This window comes from Pongo abelii, chromosome 5 (assembly GCF_028885655.2).
Source record: "Pongo abelii isolate AG06213 chromosome 5, NHGRI_mPonAbe1-v2.0_pri, whole genome shotgun sequence".
Taxonomy (NCBI): Eukaryota; Metazoa; Chordata; class Mammalia; order Primates; family Hominidae; genus Pongo; species Pongo abelii.
The window spans coordinates 154,504,293-154,526,248 of record NC_071990.2 but is presented as its reverse complement, the minus strand read 5'-3'; the positions used below and the strand labels follow the sequence as shown (position 1 = coordinate 154,526,248).

Genomic DNA, 21,956 nt, shown 5'->3' with positions numbered 1-21,956 from the left:
TATGCAGAAAAAGAGAAAGTGTGTGAACCTGGGCACTGATGAGGATGGTTTGTATGGAACAATAATTATTAGTTTAAATTTTTAAAATGGAAACAAAACACTATCAGAAACATGTACAAATTATAATAGATTGATGGCATATTACAAAGAAAATAAACTCAAGTAACCAACACTTAGATCAGGAATAAATATAGGCAGCATTTCAGAAGCTCCTCTGCCTTATGCCAATTACATGCCCTTCTTTCTCCCCAGAGGTGACTACTCTCCTGACCTCTAACATCATAGATTACTTCTGCCTGTGTTTGGCTTTAATAAATGGAATCATGCAGTTTGTGTTGTTTTTGTATCTTGTTATTTTGAATAATATGTTTGTGGATTATTATGCTTTTTTTTCAAATGCCAGTGCTTTTTTTTTTTTTCCATTTTCATGCTGTACGGTTTTCAATTACCATGCATACCACAATTTAACCATTCTACTGCTTATGGACATTTGTTCTCTTATATACATTTTTGAATATGTGTATACATTTCTACTGGTTATTTAGGAGTGGGCTGTGGATTTGCTGGGTCATAGGGTAAGTATTCCTGCATATATTCAGATTTGGTAGATGCTGATAAACTCTTCTTACAGGTGATTGTACCAGTTTGCACTCCGACCAGCAGTCTGTGAGAATTTCATCTATTCTGCAATTATCATCAGTTGTTTTAATTTTAGCCACTCTAGAGAAGATGTGATGGCATTTACTGTGATTTGATTTGCATTTTCCTGCTGACAAATGAGAAATAAGCACATTTTCATTGTTTGCTTTATTTTGTTTTTGTTTTTTGACCATTTGACTGTTCTCTTTTACTGTTAAATTTTGTTTCTTATTGATTTACAAGAGTTCTTATATATTACAGCTACAAATCAACCTTTTGCTAATATATGAATTGCAGATATATATACCCAACCTATGGATCAATTTTTCACTTCATTAATATTATCATTTGGTAAACAGAATTATTAAATTTTAATGAAGCTTAATTTCTCTACTTTATTTTATGACTTTTGCATTATTGTGTTTTCATTATGGAGTGTTTGCTAACCACAAGGTCATAGAGATATTCTTCTATAATATCTTCCAGAAGCTTTATTATATACCCTTTTATATTTAGCTCTATAGCAAATATGGAATTGATTTTTATAAAAAGTACAATGTTAGGAGTCAAGTTTCTATTTTTTTCTATTTTAATGTACATTTAAATAGCACTATCTATTGAAAAAAATATCATTTCCCTATTGCTTTGCAGTGACACTTTTCACAAAAATCAAGTGTTCACATATGTGCAGGTCTGTTTTTAGACTCTCTGTTTTGTTTCATAGTCTATTTTTGTAGCTTTGCACCAATCTTATACTATTTTAGTATTGCCAGTTAATATTACCAGTCAACTATTGATTTATCATAACACAACTCTTCTAACTTTATTCTTTTTCCATAAGACAATTTTGGTCGTTTCCTGGACTTTTGCATTTTCATATATATTTTAAGATCATCTTGACATATTCCATAAAAAATTCTTGCTAGGATTTTGACTGACAATTTACTGAATCTATAGATAAATTTGCAGAGAATCAATATGGTAACATGACTGAGTTTTCCAATTCACGTACATAGTACCTTATTTAATTTTGAGGTTTTAAATTTCTCTATCAATGTCTTATAGTTATTTTTGTAGTGATCTTACATGACTTTTGTTAGATTTATTCCAACTACTGGTAATTGTTTGATGCTATTATAAGTGATGTGTTTTTAAATTTTACGTTTCTATTTTGTGTTACATAGAAATGAAATTGACTTTCAAAATTATTTTTAAATTTGTATTTATTTTTATTTTTTTATTTCCATAGGTTTTGGGGGGAATAAGTGGTGTTTGGTTACATGAGTAAGTTCTTTAGTGGTGATTTGTGAGATTTTGGTGTACCTATCACTGAGCAGTATACACTGAACCCAACTTGTAGTCTTTTATCCCTCCCCCCATAATTGATTTTTATATAATAAATTTGTAAATAGAAATATTACTTATTAATTTACTTATTAAATGTACTTATTAATTATAATCCTTATGGATTCTTTTGGATTTTCTATGTTAATACTAATGTCATTTGCAAATAAGGACTGTTTCATTCTTTCCTTTCTAACCCTTATACATTTCATTATCATTATTCATAGTAGTTCTATTCCATAAGATGCTGTAAGTTATATCCTATAAGGTAGTGACAAACATTGGATTAGTGAATGCTGAATCATTGCTCCAAGGAGAAATACAGGGTTAAGTTGCTGTGCACCTCTGATCACAACTTTTTAAATCAATATATCCACGTAACCTTGTTTAATATATATTGCTGATTCATTAGCATAGAACTCATGGCATTCGACATTGTAACTGATGCCTGAATAAAGTTTATGTGGCACATATTTTTCTACATAAGGCATATCACAGCTTTCTGGCTTTGTAACAGTAGATAGCACTTCAGCACTATGCTTGGGGGCTGTTTTAAACAGTATAATCGCCAATAAAAATACAGCAATGTGGCACTAAACAAACCAAGGAAAGGACACTTTTTTTTTTTTTTTTTTTTTTTGAGACGGAGTCTCGCTCTGTCGCCCAGGCTGGAGTGCAGTGGCGCAATCTCGGCTCACTGCAAGCTCCGCCTCCCGGGTTCGCGCCATTCTCCTGCCTCAGCCTCCAGAGTAGCTGGGACTATAGGCGCACGCCATCACGCCCAGCTAATTTTTTGTATTTACAGTAGAGACGGGGTTTCACCGTGTTAGCCAGGATGGTTTCGATCTCCTGACCTCGTGATCCGCCCGCCTCGGCCTCCCAAAGTGCTGGGATTACAGGCGTGAGCCACCGTGCTCGGTGGAAAGGACACTTTTTTACAGTATGAGCACTGAAACAAAAAGGCGAAGCAAGGTCTGTTCACCCTCAGCTGAGAACGTGAGGATTGGTGAGTCAAATTTTGCACTGCTCTACAGGTGCCTGTCAATGTCTGCAAAAGTGCAGAACTGATTTTGAGTGACAAATTTCAGCCAGTAGGTGAATTTGCAAAAGCTGAATTCTTTTGCAGATAACTTATAGTAAATTAAGGAACTTCTCCTTTATTAGCAGTTATCAGGGTTTTTTAAACTATTAATATCTGTTTTATTTAGTTATAATTAAGTGAAAACCTCTGCCATTTTCCCGAATGAGAAGACAATTTTCTTAAGTCAATTAATTTATGAATTTAATGTCGTTCCAGTTCCAAATCTAAGAGGTGTGTGTGTATTGTGCATGTGTGTTTGTGTGAGTACAAGGGGTGATGGGGAAGGAAACTAAAAAATCATCTTTACAAAAATTTTAAAAAATCTTGAGTGTCCTACACTTTCGGTGGAAAATACGGAGAGTTACATTTTATATAGATTAAAACATTGGCTTTTACTTTTAATGTCATACTTCTTAGGAATGTATAGTGGACTTTGTTATCTGTACCCAGCTCCCCCTTCAGGCGTGGAGGATTGTCACTCCAGCTGCTGGCTGTGCTGCCGTCTGATAGCTCTCAGCTGTCAGCTCTCTTCAGGATTGTCTCTGCTCACAAGAGCCACCTTGTCCAAGAACCCACCCTATTCTCAGAGCAGCCCACATCCAATAACTGATCTGGGGGTATCCTGGCCCAATACTCTGTCCATGCTGGAAGGCTCCTCACTTCAGAGTGTCCCATGGGATAATCTGAGGACTTCATGGAGACTAATTTCCCTCCCTGCCCAATCTTATTTCCTTCCCTTCCACTGTGTTGAAACCAAGAGCACTTTTTAATAAAGTCCTGCATATTGATCTCCACCTCAGAGTTGGCTCCCACCTACCTTAGGGTACCTTTAGTATATAGTGGGAAGGGCCCAGGTATGCCCAACATCCTGCAATGAGGACTGTCTTGCCCAGCAAATAATAGTCTTGATTTTGTACAATTTTTTTAAATACACCACCAGACATTCATGTACTTAAGAAAACTTTATAATTTTCAGAGCCTAGAACTGACGTATTTTAAATATATAATTGTGGAGTATATTTTGCAAGATTTTATGTTTTACTGATTTTTATCAGCAATGCAACTACAATGCAAAGTGAAAGAAGTTTGTGTTGTGTTTTGTTTGGAATTTTCCCAATCATTGTTCACTATTGAGAAAACTAAAGGCAGTAACATGAGTGTCATTCATGGCGCTTGTGTTAACACAGCACACTGATAGTAGACTCCATGTACAGCTGTCTCACCCATGATGAGTCTATATTCAGGGACAAACATCTGGCTGTCTTATCATGTATTCAAATTCAAATATATTTGTACACTCATAACAAAATATTGACTTATATGTTATTTTATATTAAATTACTTTTATTTTCTCTCTCTCATAATTAAGACAGTATATTGATTATTTTGCAATCACAGGTGTATCAATTCAATAATTTTGTTAAAGCTCCTATTCCAATTTCCCACAAAATATCCTTTTTAGTTTATTTTTTTAAATTTTGGATTTAGAAACCAATCAAATACTGGGTTTTGTTGTTATGTCTCTTTAGACTCCTTTATTCTAGAATGGCTCTTCCACATACGCCCTTTGTGACATTGATTTTGTGCAGTGGTTTTGTGCATTGTCCCACAATTACATATGTCTATGATTAGGATTTCTTTGATTACTTCCTCATTATCAGATTCTCTTTGAAACATTTTTTGTCAAGAATAGTCATAGGTGAAATGGTGTTCTTACCAGTGGGTTACATTAGGAAGCAAATAATATCAGCTTGTCCTATTACTGTTACATTTGATCACTTGGTATTCTTCCATAAAAACAACTTTCTACACTATGTAATTAGTTCATCGTTTTTGGGGTAATACCTTTAAATGATATGAATATCCTGTTTTACAAGAAAATTTGACCCAACGGTTTTAGCATACATTGATGATTGTTGCCTGAATCAATGAGTCCACTGGGAATTCCAAAACAGTAACTTTCTAATTCCAGAATTTCTTCTGGACATATTAGCTGTCATTCTTTTGTCAAGAAGAGTGTGCTTTCCTTCCTTTCCCTGCCTTTTTTGAATATCAGTCATTCAGAACTTTATTTATTTGTTTATTTATTTATTTGAGACGAAGTTTTGCTCTTGTTGCCCAGGCTGGAGTGCAATGGCACAATCTCTGCTCCCTGCGACCTCCGCCTCCTGGGTTCAAGCGATTCTCCTGCCTCAGCCTCTCAAGTAGCTGGGATTACAGGCATGCACCAACACACCCAATTAATTTTGTATTTTTAATAGAGACAGGGTTTCGTCATGTTGGTCAGGTTGGTCTTGAACTCCTGACCTCAAGTGATCCACCAGCTTCGGCCTCCCAAAGTGCTGGAATTACAGTAGTGGGCCACTGCGCCCAGCCCAGAACTCCATTTATTTTAAAATTTTATGCCTTATAATATATTGTTTTGATCATTATTTTTTACTCAAGTTCACCCACATTTTGCTAATGGTAACCCTTGGATCTTGTTTTGGGGCACTTTCTTACTTTGTGGCAAAACAAAATGTTCTACTCTCTCATTGTACTTTTCTTCTTTTGACCGATGTGATTATTGCTACTGCAGGTGTCACTGCTTCTAGACTATATATAAATCTATTTATAAATCTATCATATAAATCTACCTGTCAATTATCCATCTGTTGAGACAGAGTAGTTCAGACTGATATCTAGAATTTTCACTCAGTATACAGAATTCTTCCTCTCCATTTCCATATCTTGTTCAACAATATCAACGTACATACCATTGACTCGTTTCTACAATACAAAAAATATTTTCAGAATTGCCCCGCTGATATCACATCAACAGCAAACTAACCAAGTAAAGTTCATGATTTCTTGGCAGTCCTTTTTGTCCTTAGAATATATGCCCTTTTTGTTTTTAGAATATATCCCACTTAGGGAATAATCAGGATATATCCCACTTAGGGTATAATCAAATTACTTGATTTAATATTTTTCTATGTGATTACTTTATTAATTTGATATAGCTATATAGGCTCATTTTTTCTGACTGGTGTCCTATTTTAGTTTTCTTTCTCCAATTCTTGTGAATGTTGTTTTATTTTTGGGACTGTGAAAATAGTAACATGTTCAAAAGTAAAGTTTATATAAAAAGATATGCTCAGATAAATCTTATTCTCTTCTTGATTTATTTTCTCATTTCCCCTACCCTTTTGTGGTAATCCATGACATTAATTTTGGATTTACCCTTCCTTCCGACCTTCCTAGGTTTTTTTCTGTACAAAGAAGCAAATACATATATATCTCTCCTCTTCTCTTTTTAAAATAAAAGTTGCATACTTTTTTTGCCTTTATCATTTTATAAGTATGTTAAAAATTATGCCATATCAAAAATTACAGACCTAACTATTCTTTCCAGTTGTAGAGTATTTCATTGTGTGGATGTAATGTAGTTTATTCAACTCTTCTCCTATTTATGAGCAATGAGGTTATTTCTAGTATTTTGCAGTTAGACATAGTGCCACAGTGAAAACCCTAGTTCATATGTTTTTGTATTGTTGGAGATATATGTTCAGCATTAATTTCTAGAAAAATGAGATTGCTGCAGGAAAAAGTAAATGGATATGTTGTTTTGTGAGTTATTGCTAAATTCTGTTCCATGTAGATTTCACCATTTTGCATGTGTGTATGCAATTATGTATGACAGAACCAGTAATATACCATAGAACCTGTTTCCCATAGTCTTGTTGACAGTGTGTAATGATATTTGAGAAAGTGATAGATGCCATACATGATGTCTGTTTATTTTTGTTTCTCTTGGGTTGACATCTTTTCATGTGTTTAAGTGAGATTGAACACCTTTTCATAAGTTTGAGTATCATTTATTTATATGTCTTTGTGAGAGAGAAAGTGTGAGAGATAGAGAGAGCTAGGGAGTGAGGAGGCAGGGGAGTTATTTGTGCCCTTTGCCTATTTTCTTCATCTGGTTTTAATATTTTTATATTTTCCCTCATATTTTAAGAGTTATTTATATATTATTTTTTGCCATGTACTTTTTAGTTTCAGTTTTGGCCCTCAGATTCTTCCAAACCTTGTTTCACGAGAAAAATATATAACATGACGAAAAGAGACATGGAATCAAGGCATGTCATGTAGTTTATTTTTCCTTGCTCGTTACTTTTATGGAGTCTTAATCTGTAGATTTCGGCTGGTTCAGCAGTCTTTGTCCAATGTGTCTGGAATGCTGTCCACACCTTAGAGGAGCACTTGAGAAATGTGCACAGAGGATACACCACATGAGTAAGTGGCTGTGGAGAACTAAAGCAATTTCTATTGAGTACTTAGTTAATTCACTCAAGTAGATAAATACTTTATGAAGATTATTAAATTGTTTTATTGAATTTTTATAGCAAACACAGCTGTGTTCTACTATTATATAATTTACCTCTTATTAAGGAAGTACTTTAAGAATATGATTGGGTCCTTGAAAACTATACAATGCATTGGACAGTCGTAATGCAAAGTATTAAGATAGAAATACAATGTTCATTGCCATCAGAACAAGGAGTTTTTCACTCCATGTTTTAGGTATTGGTTTAATGAACCTGGTTTATTTTCCTCTGTCATCCCTTTGACAATTTTTATGTATGTCATTCCTTCATCTAAGTAATTTAATGCATTCTTTCCAGTGCACTTTTCATTTGCCAACTAGTTTTCAAAATACAAATAAATGCCATTAAAAACTCAATTAACTTATTAGATGTATATGCTTGAATTTGTGGATTTCTTCTTAAACTCTTAAATCTGTGAGAGCATCAGCATGTGCAGGCCAGTTGCTTTAAACAGACTGCAGAAGATTCAGGAGCAAGGTGAACCTAGAAAGGTTATTTAGAGCTGTGTTTTTAAATGTATACATTCAAATTTGTTTACAGAAGGTTACCCTCAATATCGACATTTTGGTAAAACAGGAAAAGATGAGAAAACCCTACCTAGTTCCAACATACTTAAACATACAGGGTGTGGTCATTTTAGCATGATTTCCTATCTATTAGTCCATACATAATTTTTTTAACATATGTATCTGGCTTTGTGTGTCTCCATTTATAATATTCTATAATATTTTATTTCACCAGATGTAAAATAATTTATATGACATTTCAATAGTATTGTATTTTTTCTGTATTTTAAAATGAATTTACTGTTTAATTCAATGTAATCTTTTCATTTGACTCTTTAAACATTTGTAGCAATAGCTATAGAAGAGAAGAAAGTACAATTAAAACCTTGAATACCAGGTGAATTGATTTTAAAAATTGCTGTATTTATTGGTTTAGTCTCATGTGGTACAGCTAAGAATAAAAAAAAGATGTAGACCTGAATGGTTGATAGAATTACACATTCTTCTTCAGAAGTCAATAGTAACCTGTTTCAGGATGCATATGTTTATATATTGGTACTCATATATGAATCATTTTTGTTTAGTTCATATACTTACTAACTACTTTGTAATTGCACGGGCTATTTAAGGATGTGTGGAGAATAAAATAAGTACTTTCTACTTCTAAGGTATTTTAATTCTAGTAGACGGTAAAAATTCATAATTTTTTTCATGAAGCACATAACGTATAAATTTTTGACATAACTTAAAAGTTTAAGATTGGAGTTGGAGAGATTACCTTTTATTCATTAAGAAAGAGAACAATGTATATTTACAAATTGATAAGTACTTAGGATTACATTTGAAAAAAAATTAGCCAGGACAGAAAAATATCAGCAAATATTGCTAAAAGACCACAAACTGAAAAACTGTACTCTAAAAAAACAAAGTTGTAAGCCCCTTACTGGTATACCAGTGCTTTTTTAAACTATTGACAGTTTTTGCCTTTTTGAGACAGGGTCCCGCTCTGTCACCCAGGCTCGAGTGCAGTGGCGTGATCATGGCTGACTTCAGCCTTGATCTCCTGGGCTCAAGTGATCCTCCCACCTCAGCCTCCCAAGTAGCTGGGACCACACTCGCAGGAGCCACCACACCCGGCTAATTTTTGAAAGTTTTTGTAGTGGCAAGGTCTCACTACGTTGCCCAGGCTGGTCGTGAACTCTCAGCCTCAAACAATCCTTCCACCTTGGCCTCCCAAAGTACTGGGATTACAGGCATGAGCCACTGTGCCTAGCCAATTTTTTCTTTTTTCTTTTCTTTCGTCCATTCTTTTCTCCCAGGATGGAGTACAATGGCACGATCTCAGCTCATTGCAACCTCTGCCTCCCAGGTTCAAGCGATTATCGTGCCTCAGCCTCCCAGAGTAGCTGGGATTACAGTTGCCTACCACCGTGCTTGGCTAATTTTTGTATTTTTAGTAGAGACAGGGTTTCACCATGTTGGTCAGGCTGGTCTTGAACTCCTGACCTCAGGTGATCCGCCCGCCTAGGCCTCACAAAGTACTGGGATTACAGGCATGAGCCATTGTGCCCGGCTCATTTTTTTCCTTTTTACAACACTTTTTTTTTTCCTGGTTGGACCGCCATAGCACAACATTTTTCTGGGTCTCTTACTTTTCTTATTTCCCTTCCTCTTTTAGTTCCTGAACTGTGTGCATTTTTGAAGACTACTTCCTGAGTCATTTTTCTTGACCCCTTCCTTATTCCTCAGATAACTCGTGGGCTCATAAAACTTCAACATTCCAGCTCCCTGTGCACTATTGTACAGAAGTCTCCTCCACAGACCAGCCATGGTGGTTCACGCCTGAAATCCCAACACTTTGGGAGGCCGAAGTGGGTGGATCACCTGAGGTCAGGAGTTCAAGAGCAGCCTGGCCAACATAACGAAACCCCGTCCCTACAAAAAATACAGAAGTTAGCCAGATTTGGTAGTGCGCGCCTATAATTCCAGCTACTTGGGAGGCTGAGGCAGCAGGATCGCTTGAACCCGGAAGGCGGAGGTTGCAGCTAGCCAAGATTGTGCCACTGCACTCCAGCCTGAGTAACAGAGAGAGACTCCTTCACATATGTGATTAGCCATGGTTTTTCTTCCAATTTGATTTCTTAATTTGGTAGGAAGGGAAATAAAGATAAATAATTATGATATTTCCTTAGTGGGGTTACAAGGACCATTGGGACAATTGTAAACCAATCTCTTCTTACCACATGAAAAACAGAACACATTTTAATTCCTCCCTCTCTTTATATTCAGCCAAGCCCCGATGAGACTTCCTTTGTGGTGCTCACATTTATTTCATCCACTTCAGTTCCAGCTGTCATAATGCAGACCCTTATCACCTGACCCTGATTTAGGGTAATATTCTTCTAACTTTTTCTTCACTATCTGCTGAGTTGCCAGATGAATCTTCCTGAAAAAAAAAAATAGAAGAATATCATTCTAATGTGAAAAGTCCTAAAATATGTCTTTCATAATAACTTTCCTGTTTACAATTCTTAGAAGTCCTACACTACCAATTGGCTAATGTCCACTTCTGACTTTCTGCTCCTGACCTCAATCTAACGTTCCAGATTTTTACCTTCCTCATTCTTTTCCCATCTGTGCTCTGTTTTGGTTTGTTACTTAGCTGCTTAAAGTGCACTTTCTCTGTTCCTTTCTGCCTTTAAATATTTAATACCAGTTAAAGTCTCAATTCTTTTGCGAAGTCTTCTTTATGAACTTGAAGCATTTGCAAACACATATTTGTTCTCACTTTAATCGTGTATGGCAATAGGATACCAAATTCAATCCATAATTGTTTATGTGCTGGGTATGGTGGACAATAAAAATGTTATGTTTAACCCATAATCTTGGAGAATGCACAGCCTACACCTGCACTGTTCAGTTGGGAGGCTGCTCACCACCTGAGGCTATTGAGCACTAGAAATGTGGTTCCTGTGAGTGAGACATCGAGTTTGTTATTTTATTTAGTTTTAATTAATTTATATTTGAATTTAGACTCTGAAGCAATGCAAATAACATTTTTTATTAAACACGACTCTGTTTTTTGGTAGGACAATATTTTACTTTTTTGTTGTACCACATAAAACATTATTATATTGCAATGTATGTGAGGTGAGGGTGGATGGGGGTATGGACTTCATTTCTAGATAAATGCATCTTCCATCCAGTCAATATCACTGAACTGACTCAGTTCCAAATATGTTTTCTAAGCACTGATAAAACAGTGCAATGTATTTGAGTTGTTGAGACAGACAGCCAAAGTCACAGTAACTAATTGTAAGGTAGGTATAATTATGGTAATATGTTGGGGATATCTATTATATTTTAATTGCAGTACAATTAAATTATTTTTCTTGTTAAAAAGTAAGTATGGACATATATTTTTAGATTTAAAATGAAGGCATGCTGCTGATTTAAAATCAAGAGTTGCAGAAGCTAGCACTATGCCCAAAAGACTGGAAGAGAGAGAAAGAGTGAGAGACAGAAATTGGAAGAAGGTATGTCCCAATGATGAATGGCATTTGCAATTTGTTGTGGCAGAGCAAAACCTAAAAAGCTTTTAAAGCTGTTGTGAAAAAAGATTTTATGTTAATAAAGTGGATAATATTTGGATGTATTTTCAGTAAATACACAGTAAATTTAATAATAACTTTCCTCTCAACAGTTACAAGTTAAAAAAGAATCAACAAAATTAGTTGCCAAAAATAAGAATGAATAGTCCAGTCATCACAATGAAAATATTATAATGTTTAAGTAAATCTGAGCTTGTAACTAGGGCCAGCTATTAAATGGCTTATATATTCGTATAAAAAAGAAAGCCATTTTTAGATGAAGGAATGTAAAAGGAGTCACTATGTCAGATATGGAACTTCTGTTTTCAAATCTTGAAGAAAAGCCTTAAAAAGGTATTTTATAAAAAGTGAAATATCTACAGTTAATTAACCAAACAGTTGCTTCATAATATAAGACCCTTCTAACCGTATCAATGATCTAACGAATCCAAATTGGAAAAATTGAAAGCACTTTCTTTTCACTTTAGTTGAGTCTCGCAATAAAAGAGATACTGTTCAATTAGCAATGTGGGTGCCGTTTGTCTCAAAGGATTTACTTCCAAAGATATGAAGAAGTGTAGTTTCACAACTGCACGGCATAGATATTTTTGATTCTTTCATATCTCCAAAGAAGAATTTAAGCTAATTATGAAAAAAATAATTTCTATTGTGATGACACTGCTCTAGTGTACTGGAATTTTAAAACAAGAATTTTTCTTTCTCCTTTCATTCTGTGCTATGATACATACAGTATGTATGCAGTTTTTTCAGACAGACTCCTCAAAATATTTAATGGGTATGCTTGTTCAGTATATATGGGTGTATGCTAGGAATCACTGCAAGTTTAGAGGACTGCTGAAAGAAACACGAGACTAGGACTCTAATGATCTTAAGTTCTTTGACCAAAGCTCATGCATTAAGTCATGGAAGACTTTTTACAAAATTTCCTGTGCTGCTAATTCCAATTCAAGATTTTCTTGAAATTAATAAATGTTTACCATATATTTAATAATTAAAGACAAAAGAAATGACAATGTGATTTATATTCTGTCACTGATACCACACTACATGTGAATAATATAAATTTGAAGCTCCAATAGAAAGAAAAAGCATATTTGTGATTAGGTGGACATGCATGAGAACTTCTGTTGAAATTAAACCTTTTTATACTTCTAAACAATACTAAAGATTTTACAAATATTTATAAATCGGTATTCAGAAGATTTTAATTGTAATTGACAGTTTTATATAAATTGACTGCACAAACTACGTGAAAAACATGAAGAATGCTTTGTTGGTATTGATTGATTAGGAGTTGATTTTTAATTTACACAGTAGTCTGAATTCAATGTTAATAACAGGTTGACTTAAGAGTTAGTGAGTTTACTTAACTTGGGGAGCTATAGTTTTAAAGGTATATGATTTTGCTTCGAAGTCTAAACAATTCTTTTTAAAAAACAAACCAGTTTTGTCAATGTGCATATGAATATTAAACAAAAATAATGTTTTGGTACTCAAACTATTGGAAAAGTTTTAAATATATTTGGAACAACTTGAGTATGTGAATCTACTTTTCAATTGTAAATTGTAAGTAATCTCAGTACAGATCAAGTATTTCTGATGAAAATATTGTGTCTGAATTGAGTTGTCCTTTAAGTGTAAAATATACACTGTATTTCAGGGTGGGTGCAGTGGCTCATGCCTGTAATCCTAGCACTTTGGGAGGCCACGGAGGGTGGATCCCTTGAGCTCAGGAGTTTGAGGCCAGCCTGGCCAACATGGTGAAACCCCATCTCTACTGAAAATACAAAAATTAGCTGGGCGTGGTGGTGGGCATCTGTAATCCCAGTTACTTGGGAGGCTGAGGCAGGAGAATTGTTTGAATCTGGAAGACGGAGGTTGCAGTGAGTCGAGCTCATGCCTCTGCACTCTATCCTGGGTGACAGAGGGAGACTCCATCTCAAAAACAAACAAACAAACAAACAAAAAAATCTATCTATCTATCTATCTATCTATCTATCTATCTATCTATCTATCTAGATATACATACTGAATTTCAAAGACAAAAAATATAAAGTATATCATAATAAATATTTTATATCAGTCAAATGTTGAAATGATAATATTTTGGATATATTTGATTAAATGTACTATTAAAATTATTTTTACTTGTTACCTTTTACCTTTTTAATGTAGCTACTAGAAAACTTTCAGTTATGTTTCTGTTGGACAGCACCACTGTAGACAACTCATATTTTGGCATCGTATTAACTTCTTTAATATTATTTAACTTTTCAAGGTGCCTGACTCACGTTCCCTATGAGACTAAATTCTACTTGAGATCAGGAATCATGTTCTTCTTTTCTCACTTAGGCAACTACTATTGAGAGCTTACACAGAAGACAGAAAGGTACATTTAAGGCCCATTTCTTGCACTCAAAGAACTCATAGTCTAATAGGAAAAGATATGTAAATAAATAATCAAAATATGGAGACATAAGAGCTTAAAGGTCATAAAGACTCTTTAAAGAGCATAAAGACATAAGAGCTTAAAGCTTCAAAGCACCATGGCTCTAGAAAAGAAGGGAAGACTAATGCTATGGTATCCACTATAGCATTGTAGCAAGCAGACTGCTATGTCATTACTTAAATGGCTTTGAGACTAACGTAACAAACGGAATTTAAATCCTTGATTGTACAATGGAGTCAGAGTAGCAGAAAAATGCTAGTGGGAAAGAAATAGTCATAAAAAAATAGAAGGTGAAGTAAGAAGTTTGAAAGAAAATGAATTAAATTATGTCCAGTGTGTTTGGATGGAAGTCTTGGTTTCATGCGAAGTTCATGCTGAGAATAAAGGAATGTGTTTCCATGTGATAGCACAAACTCTTAGCTTTGTTGCACAGTTTAGAAGTAACCAAAAGCAGGAATGAGAAAATATTCATCTTATCATATCTGCCAGTTTTAAAGATACTGTTTACCTTGCAGTGGTGTTTGAAGCAAGACCATCTCTGTAAACAGAAATGTAGAGAAGGCAAGCAATTCTCTGAAGTGCTGAGGACTAAGGACTCTTATTGCTTCTGCTTTGGTGCCCTCAAGTGGCCAATTGAAATGAGTAATTCAAGGTATTGTATAATATTGTATTGCGCTTATTTGCAGTTATGCACCCTCCTTGCATTAATTGGCTTTTCCCAACTATGTCACTAATAGATGGCCCCATTGAAGATGAAGCCTTTGGTAAGTTGTTTCAGAGAATTTTCCTTTCCAAATAAAGGAAGAAACCACCATTATGTAAGTGGATGCTTATTTTAGGCAACACAAGGCCTAGACATAGTGATGAAGTACTGGCCCCGGGGTGTTTTGAGAGAAAGACAGAAACAAATCATCTGTCTTTCTAAAATTCTCTACAAATATTTCTATACCATAAGAGACGACTTGGAATCTTCCGATGTCCAGAGTGTCCCTTAGATGGTAAGGCTTACTGATGAGAGAAGGTGCCGCCTTCTATATCTTTATTTAGTTCTTTAAATGTCCTCTGGGCTGTAGAGATGAGCATCATGAGTCGCTGATGAAGGCTGTCCAATAGCCAAGCTAAATGTGCTCCATCTAGTCATTGCGCCAAGAATGGGCCTATTATGACACATACTAGTATATTATGTGACCCAATAAAAAGTCTCCATTATTAAACATCATAGTAAATGGATATGCTTCAGTACAAGAAATGAAAGCAACAGTCATTCTTTTAGGAGCAATCAGCTGATTTCAGGAAAGTTTTTATGCCATATTTTTAATTTTTGACAAAGCATAAATGATGACACTTTGGTGTGATGAGTAAAACTTTGCATTTATTGTCATATCTGTCTTATGAAAGTCATGAACTATTAATGAACCTAATAGTTGATTATTTCATTAACTTTGACACAATCCTGTAAGGTAGGGCAATTGTAATTCCTTCTCTAGGTTTTCATATTCTTAATTTATTAGGAGAGGAACTGTCAGGACTTAGGAATAAAAATAAAGACTTGGTAGTTGATATTTGGCAGGAGAAACAATTCTGAGTAATCAACTGGGAATTAACAGATGCAGAATCTTAGCACATTAAAAATAAAAATTCTAAAAGATTCGCTGTAGAGCCAGATGATATTTTATCTATTGTCTGGTATGTTTTCAATGTTCTAAAACATAACATCGTGATATAAAAGGTCTTCTCATTGAAGATGACAAAGGAGAAAGAAGAAACAATGACATGCCAGGATTCTGCTATCTGATAGTTCTGAAGAGCACTTTCCATAATATTAATGTACTTTTGTTGTTGTGAGATGAATCTAATATTGATTTTTGAAATGAGACATTTCTTTATTGTGGAATTTAGAATGCAGTTTAAAGAATTTTCTCCATAGAAAGAAACCCTTCATTGCACTCGATTTGAGGGTTTCTTTATTATTATTGTGGATGAAAAACCTTTCAAATAGGCAGACCTCATGTAAGCATATTGGATTTGAATGAAATTGTAGCACCAAGTATCAGAAATTTATTATTAAGAATAATAATTTCGATAATAATTATTATTAATAAAAATTCTTAATATTATTTATCGAACTTATATTTATTAAATGTCTATAATGTATAACTGCCAACTCCCATATAATGTCTTGAAATAAAAACCAACTAGGAATAAGCTGTCCTGGAGGCTTATATTTACACACTTCTTCAAACAATCATCTTGGTCTCTGTGAGCACCTGGTGTCTTACTATAGTGTAAGGTAGGTAGGAAAGGTCTGTTTTCTTTAATGTTTAGGGTTTGTGATGAATAAATAAAATAATGCATGTAAAAGACGTTTTTGAAATTCTAGAATTCTAATTTCTAGTTGTAGTTCTTTTTTTTATTGTAAATTACTAGACTAGCCAAACCAGCAAATTCAGACAATGGTATCTGTTTGATTATAATATGTTTCCATGTAACAGTAAACAACTAATCATTTGTTGGTCTATATCAGAGGGAAAAAAGATGAGCAAGTTGATAATCTTTGGTTAGCTCACACTGTTATTTAAGGAAAGACCTTTTGTCTTACCGTATTTTATCCCCACTGGAGCAAATGTTCGTGTCTTTTTTATTTGTACAGATTTATGGGGTACTTGTGAAATGTTGTTACGTGTATATAAGACATAGTGATCAAGTCAAAGTACAATACATTTTTGTTAACTATAGTCACCCTACTCTGCAATCAAACACTGTATTTAATCCTTCTATTTAACTGGATGTTTGCACTTTTAAGCCACTTCTCTTCATCCTTCTCCCCATTTTTACCAGTCTCTGTTATCTTTCCACTCTCTACCTCCATGTAATCAAATTTATTAGCTCCCACATATAAGTGAGAACATGTGATATTTGTCTTTTTGTGCATGGATTATTTTGCTTAAGATAATCGCCTCCAGTTCGATCCATGTTGCTGCAAATGGCATGATTTCATTTTTTTATGGTCATATAATATTCTATTGTGTATATATACTACATTTTCTTTATCCATTCATCCACTGATGGATGCTTAGGTTGATTTCATATCTCTGCTATCGTGAACAATACTGCAATAAACATGCAAGTGCAGGTATCCCTTTCATGTGTTTATTTCTTTTTGCTTGGGTAGATACCAAGTAGTGGGATTGCTGAATCAAATGGTAATTCTATTTTCAGATTTTGAGAAATCTCCATACTGCTTTCCACAGGGGATGTACTGGTTTACATTCCTACCAACAGTGTATAAGGGTTTCCTTTTCTCCACATCCTCACTAGCATCTATTATTTTGTCTTTTTTTAAATAGCCATTTTGACTCAATAAAATGATTATCGCATTGTGGTTTTGATTTGCATTTCTCTTATGATTAGTAATGTTGAGTATTTTTTCACATACCTATGGCCCATTTGTATGTCTTCTTTTAAGCAATGTCTATTCATGTCTTTGTTCGCTTTTTAGTGGGATTATTTAGTTGTTGTTATTGAGTTGTTTGAGTTCCTTGTATATTCTGGATATTATTTCCTGTTGGATGAACAGTCTCCAGATATTTTCTCCTAATCAACAGGGTGGCTCTTCACTCTTGATTATTTCTTTGGTTGTGCAGAAGCTTTTTAGTTTAATGAAGTTCCATTGGCTATTTTTGTTTTTATTGCCTGTGCTTTTGATGTCTTAGTCACAAATTCTTTGCCTAGACCAAGGTCCAGGAGAGTTTTACCTAGGTTTTTCTTTGTTTGTTTGTTTTGAGTATTTTTTATAGTTTTGGGTCTTACATTTAAGTCTGTAATGTATTTTGAGTTAATTTTTGTGCATGATAAGGGACATGGGTCCAGTTTCATTCTTCATGTGGCTATCCAATTTTCCTAGCATCGTTTATCAAAGAGGGTGTTTTCCCCTAATGGAAGTTCTTGTTGGCTTTGTTGAAAATCACTTGGCTGCAAATGTGTGTCTTTAATTCTGGGTTTTCTATTCTGTTCATTGGTATATGTGTCTATTTTTATGCTAATACCATGCTGTTTTAGTTACTATAGCCTTGTAATATCTTTTGAAGTCAGGTTATGTGATGCCTCTGGCTTTGTTCTGACTTGTTTTTGAATTCCCCTGGGTCTAGCCAAATATCTGGCACAAGTAGGTGCTCAATAAATCACTTTAAGTTTGTTAGTATATTAACAAATTCTTATCAGGCGAAATAAATTCTTAACAATAAACCAAAGTTCTAGTAAAGGCTAAATTGACAATAATAATAGTTACAGCAGAACAATTAATTGGTATTATATGGAAGTTACTAGAGAGACAAAGAAAGCCCAATAGTAAAATTACTGACAATACATACACCTGGAGAGTGATAGCCCACCATTGGTAATGCAATGCAGAGCTCCACTGAGATGAGACTATGTAGTAGAAACCAAGATAAAGGCACTCTGAAAATGAATTCATATATAAACCCAGAAAGTGAAAAACAGTCTTCAGCGAAGAAACAAGTATTACATTGAAAATGCTGAGAGGCAGAATTTTATGTAACTCCATATGAATTTTGCATAAAAGTCCAATAAAATGAAATTCTGGGTATTCAGCAGCTTTGGCAATTGAAGCTCTGAATATTCTAGGCTACCCACAGTTTATTTGTGAACTCTGTGATAAAGGAGAAGAGCATTGCTGTGAGCTGTACATAGACAAATAAGTTAGCAAACTATGTTTTGTGATAGATAAATATTTTGGAAATCAGAATTTTTTGTGTTATTGTTATGTCTTAAAAATGTATTCTGAGATTTAATTTTCCTAAATAGTGTATTTGTTTGATTCCAGTTTCTCCAGAGGAAAATGATGACATTTCAAAGAAAAATATACTTCTGTATGTGAAAATAAGAATTACCATGAAATATTTTATATAACTACTGATTTATCTTTTTATTACATAATTTATACTGAAATAAGTTCAATTCTCTAACATGCTAGTCAATATCAGCTACAGCCCACCCTAAGCAGGTATTTCCAGCTCATTTTTGAACATTGATTCCTGCTTTATCATATTTTTCTGTCATCGTCATTGAGAAGTAGCTTACAAACAGCTTTCACCAAAGCTCCCTCTTCTCTCCCCAAACTAAGAAAAAAAATCCAACAACAACAATAAATAAGTCAGACACACAGCACATGCTATGTGAGTTCCTTGACATTGACACTTGACATTTTGACTTGCGGTTGCACTTGTTTTGGCTCCGTTTACATCTGGTTTCAATTTGAGTTATAACCAGCCACGTTCAGGAGAAGTAACAGAGTTGGAGTTGACAAGATATTAAGAACTTTCCTCTAGGGTAATTGTCTATGGGATGAAAATGAAAGTTGACATCCAGGGATCAATTCCTTGGTAACAGAAGTCCAGTGAGATAAGATGTCATATGACGAGAGAGTTACATATAGGAATTGGGTTCAGATGATGTGGAGAACTTGTGGTGGTAGAAATGATAGGAATTGGACATTTACTAGACATGGCTATCAAATTTCTATGTCTGAGTGACAGGATAGATTTTTGACAGGGTAGATTTTTGTTGCCATTAATAGATATAAGAAAACGAGGAAGAGGAGACTGGTGGAAAAGATTTGATTTGTCAGGACACACAGAGGAAAATGTATAATAGAATTCTAGAACTATAGAGCTGAAGTTTGGGAAAGATGATCCAATGATGTATTCCTAAATCAAAAAGGCTAACCTCCTAAAGGAAGAGGAGTTAGTCAGGATCTAAAATCTGGAACATTGCTTTGGGTAAAAACAACAGCAAGCAAACAAGAATGACCTGAGGAGGATCCACATTATAAAATGCTCCCATTTGTGTTACTAACTGAGAATAGAAGAAAACAAAAACAATCGATAATAATCAGCTTATTTCTACAAGATTATTAAGAGCACAGTATATTACTTCCATATATATCTCAACTAAAATGCATTTGACAAAAATTTGCTGATTACCTACTAAGTGCCTTTTGTTTTTCTAGGCACTGGAGCTCCGAGATGAGGCATGGTGATTTGAAAGTAGTCCATTGTAGAGGTTAACAGTGTAGGCTTTAGCACTGGAATTATGCTGGGGTTTGATCAGAGGCTCTGCTTTGCCATCTCCTGCTATTGGGGACGAGGCTAAGCCTCCTTGAGTCTCTGTTTTCTCATTTGTAAAGTGGAGATGTTTAATACCTCATGGAGTTGTGAGTTAGTAAGGAACAAATGTTGAAAACTGTTTATTTAACACAGTGCCTGATGCATAGTGAGAATTAAATAACTGGTTCCATTTTTGACCAAGGGTTTAGGCCATCTGTTCATTTGGGAAGGTTTCAGAATATCATTTCGGCTTTCCAAAGTGAAGTGACCTAAACTGCAGTCTTTTTTTGTTGTTGTTGTTTTACATTTTGGTCCATATATATCTCAGGAGTTCTTTTCTTCATTCTATTCCTAGTCATTCACATTTGCAGCATGAGATTTTTCTTCTTCACAAAGAGTATCTCATGCTTAAGGAAAACTTTCAAACTGTCTCAAGCATAATTTTTCTCTACCATTAGGCTTTAATGTTTTGGCAACAACAAAAATTTTAACCACAATAGTAAACTTGTAGTGAAAATATTTGGATATATTTTTAAAAACAGATTTATTGAGGTCTAGTTTACATAAAACAAAATTCACCCTTTGTAAGTGTATAGTTCAATGATTTTAGTAAATTGATAGTTGTACAACCATCACCACACCCATTTTTAAACATTTCCATCACTCCAAATGTCCACTAGTGCTCTTCTGCAGTTATTCCTAGCCTCTACCACCAGTCCTCAGCAACCGTGAATCTGTTTTCTGGCTCTGTAAATTTGCTTTTCCACATATTTCATATGAAGGAAATTATACGCTATGTGGACTGTTGCATCGGGATGCTTCTTCAACTTAGCACACTGTTTTTGAGTTTCATCCATGTTGTTTCAGTAGTAGTGCATCTTTTATTTTTATTGCTATATAGACTTCACTGTCTGTCTATGATTCCTGCACTGGTCATTTATTCAGGAACCATTTGGATAATTTCACATTTTGGCTACTATAAATAATGTTGCTATGAAAGTTAGTGTTCATGTTTTCCTGTGAATGTATGGTTTTATTTCTCTTAGATAGATTCCTAGAAGTAGAATTGTTGGGTCAGATGGTAATTTATGTTGAATTTTGTGAGAAACTGCCAAACTGTTTTCCAAAGTGGCTATGCCATTTTAATTCCTAATGGCTGTGCAATAGAATTCCAGTTCTCCAATCTTTGCCAGCGCAAGATATTGTTTGTCTCTTTTAATTATAACCATTGTAATAAATGAAAATTTATTAGTAATTTCTGGGCATGTTACTGTGATTTCATTTTGCGTTTTCCTAACAATTAATAATGTTGAACATTTTCTTATGTGTTTATTAGCCATTTACATTTCTTTTCCTTCTCCTCTTTGTCCTTTTTCTTCTCCTTAGTGAAATGTGTACTCAAATCTTTAGGTTCAAATATTTTATTTAGATTCTTTGTCTTATAATTGAGTTTTAATTGAACATATTTTAAAATAATAAACTCTATCAAAATTATATTCTGTTTAGCCACCACTCAAAGAAAATAGTGAAACACAGCCATGTGGAGGATTTGAGAAGAATTACATTAAAACAGGTTTACATTGCTCATATAAGGGGATGTATGGGAGCACTCTGTGGATGGCTAGTTCAAGGACAGACATCATCAAGGATCAGGCCTCCCTGTCCTCATGGTGTGGCTTCCTTCCTCAGGCTTGCATGCTGGCCAATGCACCTCTGGGAATCAGGTCCACGTTCTAGACAGAAAGAAGGACGTTGCAGAACAAAAGGCATGGGACACCCTGATTTAGATTATTTTAATCCTGAAGTTCTATTAGGTTGGTGCAAAAGTAATTGC

General features: G+C 34.5%; 2 long non-coding RNA genes across 2 annotated transcripts in view; one reads left to right on the top strand and one right to left on the bottom strand.

Annotated features, from left to right (window-relative positions):
* The first annotated feature begins 2,627 nt into the window (after positions 1-2,627).
* LOC129060109 (uncharacterized) overlaps positions 2,628-21,956 on the top strand; it is a 119,336-nt gene continuing 100,007 nt past the window's right edge. Inside the window, exon 1 of the long non-coding RNA XR_008526535.2 lies at positions 2,628-2,989. This is a non-coding gene — a long non-coding RNA (uncharacterized LOC129060109). The remainder of the gene's footprint in view (positions 2,990-21,956) is intronic.
* Positions 7,183-15,112, bottom strand: LOC134761620 (uncharacterized). The gene is made up of 3 exons (XR_010140534.1): positions 14,506-15,112; positions 10,178-10,383; positions 7,183-7,305 (listed from the first exon to the last, which is right to left on the bottom strand). It is a non-coding gene; the product is annotated as an uncharacterized LOC134761620 (long non-coding RNA).